This window comes from Cebus imitator, unplaced genomic scaffold (assembly GCF_001604975.1).
Source record: "Cebus imitator isolate Cc_AM_T3 unplaced genomic scaffold, Cebus_imitator-1.0 Scaffold249, whole genome shotgun sequence".
Taxonomy (NCBI): Eukaryota; Metazoa; Chordata; class Mammalia; order Primates; family Cebidae; genus Cebus; species Cebus imitator.
This window is the reverse complement of record NW_016107564.1, coordinates 291,623-299,638: the sequence shown is the minus strand read 5'-3', so window position 1 is coordinate 299,638 and position 8,016 is coordinate 291,623.

Here is an 8,016-nt window from a genome sequence, read left to right as displayed (position 1 = left end):
CAATACTATATTGAATAGGAGGGTGAGAGAGGGCATCCTTGTCTAGTGCCTGATTTCAAAGCGAATTATTCCAGTTTTTGCCTGTTCAGTATGATATTGGCTGTAGATTTGTCATATATAGCTTTTATCATTTTATGATACGTTCTGTCGATACCTAGTTTATTGAGAGTTTTTAGCTTGAAGGGTTGTTGAATTTGGTTGAAGGCCTTCTCTGCATCTGTTGAGATAATCATGTGGTTTTTGTCTTTGGTTCCATTTATATGGTGGATTACATTTATGGACTTGTGTATGTTGAACCAGCCTTGCATCCCCAGGATGAAGCCTACTTGATCGTGATGAATAAGCTTTTTGATGTGCTGTTGCATTCAGTTTGCCAGTATTTTATTGAAGATTTTTGCATCTATGTTCATGATGGATATTGGCCTGAAGTTTTCTTTTTTAGTTGAGTCTCTGCCTGGTTTTAGTATCGAGATGATGTTGGTCTCATAAAATGAGTCAGGGAGGATTCCCTCGTTTTGTATTGTTTGGTATAGTTTCAGAAGGAATGGAACCAGCTCCTCTTTGTACATCTGGTAGAATTAGGCTGTGAACCTGTCTGGACCTGAACTTTTCTTGGTTGGTTGGCTATTGATTGCTGCCTCAACTTCAGCCCTTGTTATTAGTCTATTCAGGGTTTCAACTTCTTCCTGGTTTAGTCTTGGTAGAGTACAAGTGTCCAGGAATTTATCCATTTCTTCCTGGTTTACTGGTTTATGTGCATAGAGCTGTTGTAGTAATCTCTGATGATAGTTTGTATTTCTGTGGGATCAGTGGTAATATCCCTTTTATCTTTTTTAATCACATCTATTTGATTCTTCTCTCTTTTCTTTTTTATTACTTTGGCTAGCAGTCTGTCTATTTTGTTGATCTTTTCAAAAAAACAGCTCCTGGATTTATTGATTTTTTGAAGGGTTTTTTGTGTCTCTATCTCCTTCAGTTCAGCTCTGATCTTAGTTATTTCTTGTCTTCTCCTAGATTTTCAGTTTATTTGTTCTTCTTCCTCTACCTCTTTCAATTTTGATGATAGGGTATCAATTTTAGATCTTTCTTTGTTTCTCACGTGGGCATTTATTGCTATAAATTTCCCTCTTGACACTGCTTTAAAGGTGTTCCAGAGATTCTGGTAGGTTGTGTCTTCATTCTGATTGGTTTTGAAGAACATCTTTATTTCTGACTTCATGTCATTGTTTATCCAGTCAACACTCAGAAGCAAGTTGTTCAGTTTCCAAGTGGTTGTATGGATTTGAGTCTGTTTCTTAATTCTGAGTTCTAATCTGATTGAACCGTGGTCTGATAGACTGACTGTTATGATTTCCACTCGTTCATATTTACTGAGGAGTGATTTGCTTCCAATTATTTGGTCAATTTTGGAGTAAGTGCGATGTGGTTCTGAGAAAAGTGTATATTCTGCGGATTTGAGGTGGAGCATTCTGCATATGTCTATTAGGTCTGCTTGGTCCAGCTCTGCATTCAAGTCCTGGATGTCCTTGTTAATTTTCTGTCTCGTTGATCTAATATTGACAGTGGAGTGTTGAAGTCTCCCACTGTTATCGTGTGGGAGTCTAAATCTCATTTTAGGTCGTTAAGAACTTGCTTTATGCATCCGGGTGCTCCTGTGTTGGGTGCATATATATTTAGGATAATTAGCTCTTCTTGTTGAATTGATCCTTTTACCATTATGTAATGTCCTTCTTTGTCTCTTTTGATCTGTGTTGGTTTGAAGTCCGTTTTATGAGATACTAGGATTGCAACCTCTGCTTTTTTTTTTGTTCTCCATTTGATTGGTAAATCTTCTTCCATCCCATTATTTTGGGTCTGCGTGTGTCTTTTTATGTGAGATGGGTTTCCTTAATATAGCACACTGATGGATCTTGACTTTATATCCAGTTTTCCAGTCTGTGTCTTTTGATTGGAGCATTTAGGCTGTTTACTTTCAATGTTAATATTGTTATGTGTGAATTTGATCCTGCCATTTTGTTACTGACTGGTTTTCTTGCCCATTAGCTGACTCATTTTCTTCATTGCATTTTTGGTCTTTGCCATTTGGTGTGCTTTTGTAGTGGCTGGTACTTGTTTCTTTCTGTGCTTAGTGTTTCTTTCAGGAGCTCTTGTAAGGCAGGCCTGGTGGTGATGACATCTCTGAGCAATTGCTTGTCTGTAAAGGATTTTATTTCTCCTTCACTTACGAAGCTTCGTTTGGCTGGATATGAAATTCTAGGTTGAAAGTTCTTTTCTTTAAGGATGTTGAATATTGTCCCCCACTCTCTTCTGGCTTATAGGGTTTCTGCCAAGAGATCCACTGTGAGCCTGATGGTCTTCCCTCTGTGGGTGACCTGACCTTTCTCTCTGGCTCCCCTTAGTATTTTATTCCTTCATTTCAACCTTGGTGAATCTGAGGATTATGTGCCTTGGGGTTGCTCTTCTTGAGGAATATCTTTGTGGAATTCTCTGTATTTCTTGGATTTGAGTGTTGGACTGCCTTGCTAGGCTTGGGACGTTCTGGATAATATCCTGGAGTGTGTTTTCCAGTTTGGATTCATTCTCCCTGTCATATTCAGGTACAATGATCAAGCATAGATTAGGTCTTTTCACATAATCCCGTATTTCTTGGAGGTTTTGTTCATTTCTTTTCACTCTTTTTCCTCTTGTCTTGCTTTCTTTTTTTATTTAATTGAGTTGAACTTCAATCTCTGATATCCTTTCTTCTGCTTGATTGTTTCAGCTATTAAAACTTGTGTTTGCTTCACATAGTTCTCGTGCTGTGTTTTTCAACTCCATCAAGTCATTTATGTTCTTCTCTAAGCTGGTTATTCTATTTAGCATTTCATCTAACCTTTTTTCAAGGTTTTTGGTTTCTTTGCATTGAGTTTGAACGTGTTCTTTTTGCTCAGAAAAGTTTATTATCCACCGTCTGAAGCCTGTTTCTGTCAATTCCTCACACTCTTTCTCAGTCATGTTGTGTTCCTGTGTTGTTGAGGAGTTGTGATCCCTTGAAGGAGAAGAGGTGTTCCAGTCTTTCATAGTTTCATCTTTTTTGTGCTGTTGTTTCCCCATCTTCATGGATTTTCCTCACTGTGGTCTCAGGGAGCTGCTTGATGAGGTTGTTTGTCTGCCTGTCGAGGTGCTACTTGGTTTCTATGGACTCCTTCAGGGTGCTAGGTAAGGTCCTTGTGTCTTTTTTGTTTACACTGGGAGTTTAGGCCTGCCTCTTCCGCTGACCTGGAAGCACTGCTGGGTGGTCAAGAACACGTCCCATGGCTACATTGGCTTCCTGTGTTTTTTGTTAAAACCTGAGGCCTAGTCCCACCCCTTTAATGGTGGGCTATGTCCTTCCTCCACAGGGCTGGATCATTCAGGGTTCAGCTCAGACTGTGGCACTGGCTGTGCAACCCCCTAGAGTTACTGCTTCAGCCCTCTGAGGTTTGTGGGGGAGGGTAGGGACCCACCCAGCCGCACTGCCTGTTTCCCCCTTTTGAGCTCAGTTTTTCTGGTCATAGGGGAGGGGCCTGCCCAGTTGCTGAGTCTGTCCTCCCACCTTTAGCTCCCTCTTTCTCTGGGCAGAGGGAGGGGGTGATAGCTCATCCGCAGGCTCTCCTGGCTGACTTATGGGCTTATGCGTTTGCTTAGATCTGTGCGCCAATCTAGAACACAGTCCTGAATTATTATTCAACTCTGAGCGTGCAATTCCCAGTGCTTGACTGGCATAGATTCCCTGTTCTGTGTACTGCTGAGGCTTTGGGGGAAGTGCTGTATCTGGACCGGAGTGCCAGAGGGGATCCACCAACGCACCGGTCAGATGCACTTTCTGGGTGAAGCAGCACCCCTCCCTGCCTCGGTCTGCCCTGCCTGGGCTTTGCTCACAGTCGGACCAGACCCATTGAAATGCACCTGGTACCTTGGTTGGAGCTAGGAGATCTCTGGATTTGCGTCTCTCGCACTGGGTGTTGTGCACCAGAGTTGTGTCTATTTGGCCATTTTGACTCCCTCCGTGATGCATATGTTCTAACATGAAACCATAATAATCCCTTTCACAGAACTGTGTTTGCTCAGGGGCTTATGGTTTCGAAATGCTTACTTATCTAATTTTCATACAATATCTCATGTACTAGGCAAGGGAAGTCTTCCTGTTCCAATTTTATGAGAAAGGAAATTGAAGTTCCAAGAAATTAAAAGGCTTGTGGATAAAGCAACAGGCTCAGAATTTCAAGCAATGCTCTTTTTTTATCCATCACATGAGTACACATACCGAAATACCTGGGCCATGTGTTGGACTAGGTTTTGTCCTGGGGATACAAAGAGGACAGATCCTGAATATATAGATGTAGTCCCTACTTCTCTGTAATTCGGCCTCATAATTAAAGCCTATGGAGAACATTTAAGCCTCTTCCTCTCTACTTTCCTCTATCCATTCCTTCCCTATCTTCCTCTTCAGCACCACAATTCAACCACCTGGCCAAACCCACATTCTAGGGTTAGCCTTGGTTTCTCTTTTACCACATTTACCTCGCAGATCTTGTCAACTCAGCTTCCCAAATAATTTCTGCATGTATCCAGTTCTTTCCATCGCCACTGTGATCTTCATAGTCTCATCACCATTTTCTCCCATTTGCACCTCTGTACTACCTTCCAAGAGATGTGCTGGTACTGTCCTAGCCTTCCAAAATGCAGACTTAGTGAATGCAGAAAAAACGTAAGTCATTGTGCTTCTCTGTTTAGTAGCCTCTAAATAGCCCAATTCCTCTTACAAGAAAATCCCATCTCTTTTCCATGCCCTACAAGGTACTGCATAAGCTGGTTTATTCCTCCTTTACATGCATCCTCTATTATCCCCTCCTCTCCCTGAGCGTCCAGCTATACATTCATGCAGCCACACTGGTGCTCTTTCTGGTCCATGCGAACTCCAAGCTGATTTCCATTTTAGGCCCTTTGAATGAGCTGTTCCCTCTGCGTGGGATGCTTTTCTCCTTGATTTTCACCTGGGCCAGGCTTCTCTAATCAGCTGATTCCCAGATTTAATGTTATTTCCTCAGAAAGGCCTTCTTTGACCACCCTATCTAAAGTAGACTCCAGTACTTTATCACACCACTATTTTAATGATCTGCAGTATACCTATCACTATCTGATATTCCGTCTTGTTTACTGGCTTGCATACCGATTGTCTGTATTCCCTAATGGAAGATAAACTTCAGGAGAGTGAGAACATCACCCATGTTCTTTAATCTCTGTACCCTCAATGCCCAGTACAACAGTAAATGCCCAATAAATATTTTTTTGATGGAAGGAAGTAATGAAGTCAGGACTGTTGCTCTCCTACTTTGAATAAACTTGACCACCTCATTGCTTAAAGCATTTGGTTGTAGAATCTGACCAGGTCAGAGCCCATGTGCATAAATCCCTGGGCCTGGTAAAGGAGCAAGCTGAGAAGTGAAAGCACTAATTCTCCAAGTAAGCAAAGCTATGAACCCAGTGAGTGTTCTCTTGGCAAACCTTGTCTTTCACTGGCTCTTGGTAATAAATATTAAATGAGAACCCACTTCGGGTTCAGTGATTTCAAGTTTGCTATCTTACATTCAGGTAATAACTCTGTGACATGAAATGTAACCACTTTATGGTAGAGCTGAAAAAGTGTTACTCAGGGACATGAGTTAACCTGCTCACAGTTAGATGTCTAGTGAGAGCTAGAGCTGGGATTCAAACTCAGGGCCATTCTAATTGAGTTATCATCTTGCTCTACTGCCCTGAAAGCCAAAGACACACTTGACAGCAGGTCTTTTCAAGCTAAAGAAAGAAATCTACAGGTGACCAGGAAAGCCAGGACACAACAGAGTGGTTGGTATTGAGACCTGTGTTGTGAGGGGAGGAATGATCTCGTTCATTTGAGTGTTGTTTCTATTTTAAAAGAGCAATTTCCCTACAGGGTTTGGAAGGGCCTTCCTTAGAGAGGACCCAATTACAGGGGCGCCACATTCAAAATGCAAGAATGCCTGATTTGTGCTTTTTTAAATAGTAAAAAGAGCTCTGAAACACATTAAATTTTTATGAGGTGTGTTGCTGACTAAAAAATTTTTTTGAGCAAATAATCATACAAAAAGAGTAGACCACATACTTAAAATTAAAACCTCCAAATAAGAAAAATATTTATTAAATAAACTTACACCAAGCCACAGTGACCTTTTGAATAGAATTTCTTCCTGAAATATTGAGCCAATTCAATTCTTAGAATAATTTCAGTCAACAAGTTGATGGGTCATTATTAGAGAATGGCAATGTGGGAGGTGTCACCTATTGTCAAGTGGGGGAATCCTGGCCTCAGAGCGAGAAGATCTGGTGAATCTAATCCTGTCACTAACTGTGTGACCTTGGGAAGCTGGAGAACCCCTCTAGTCTACAGTTTCTCCATCTTTAAAATGGAGATACTGGTATATCACTTTGCTACCTCTTAAGGTGATTATGAAAATCAAATGACTAATGGGTGCAAAAGCACATTAAGAGGCATAAAATACTTATTTATGATATTAACAGAGCTAGCTAATTATTCTAGAAATACTAATAAGTAGATTTATTTGCAGTGCTCAAGAGATGGAGGTTTTTATTCTTAGATATCATTTTCATTTCCAAGAACTTTCAAGGCTTTCACTCTAGGACACATCATATTTGTTACTTGGTCTCTAATGCAAATCTTGTCTATTTCCTTGGGCCTGGCTATTTGCCAGACTTCTGAAAATTCTTGCCTCCAGCTTTTCCCCCGTCTAAGCCATCCTGTTGTCTTCATGTTATTCACCAGGTCAAACATATTCCATGATTCCCCACTGACCACCGAAAAGCCTACCTGCTATATGAACTTCCAATTTGATTACTTCAGTTCATCATTCAGTCCAACTTGGCCCCAGCTAGATGGACTTATTCTTTAACTTCTGTGTATACATTACATTTTCCCATTGCTCTAGCCTGAATATTTGTGTTTCCTCACATTCTTATGTTAATCCTAACTCCTCAGCTTATGGTATTAGGAGGTAGGACCTTTGGAAGGTGATTAGGTCATGATGATAGAGCCATCATAAATGGGATTAGCACTCTTTTAAAATGTACCCCTGAGAGCTGCCTCACCCCTTCCACCATGTGAGGACACAGCTAAAAGGTGTCATCTGTGAAGCAGAAAGGAGGCCCTCACCAGACACTGAGTCTTACTGTGCCTTGATCTGACATCCCAGCCTCCTGAACTGTAAGCAATACATTTCTGCTGTTTATAAGCCACTCTATCGAGGACATTTTGTTATCATAGACCAAAGAAGCTGAGACGCACACCTTCTCATCTTTATATCTCCTGCTCCTCTTCCTGGAAATACTCTCCTTTCTCCTAAATGTCTACCTCACACTTAGCCTGAGGCTGCATCTTTTCTGCTATTCTTCCATTTTTTTCAATTCTTTTATGACTTTGGTCACCTTTTATTTGATGCGTTTTCTCAGTTGGGGCTCATTTATCTGTTGAGAGGTTGGGCAATCAGGCTTTTCTTCAAAGTTTTCCCAAATTAATTTTAATGGCAGTGCTTTTCAAGTCTTTGACATAGCTCACAGTAAGTAATATATTTTACATTGAGGCTCAGTACATACACACACACACACACACACACACACACACACACACACACCCACCCCACCACCACTACAGTTAAAGTTAAAAAAAAAATCAAGAAGCATAATGATCATTATGTGTAACAGACTCTGGTGTTTTATTCTATTCTTGTCCCTCATTTAAAAAATCTAGTGGCAGCCTACTACACTGATTTTACAACTCACCAATGGATTTCAACCTGCAGTTTAAAAAACACTAATTTACAGTATTAACTTTATGAATATAATTATTTCAAGACCTGGTCCTTGATATTCAAAGCTAAACTTTTGGAGTTAAAATAGAACTTTTCTCTCAAGACTTGGTCTTGCATTTGAAAATCTTGGCTTTCTGGGCCGTTTTCTATA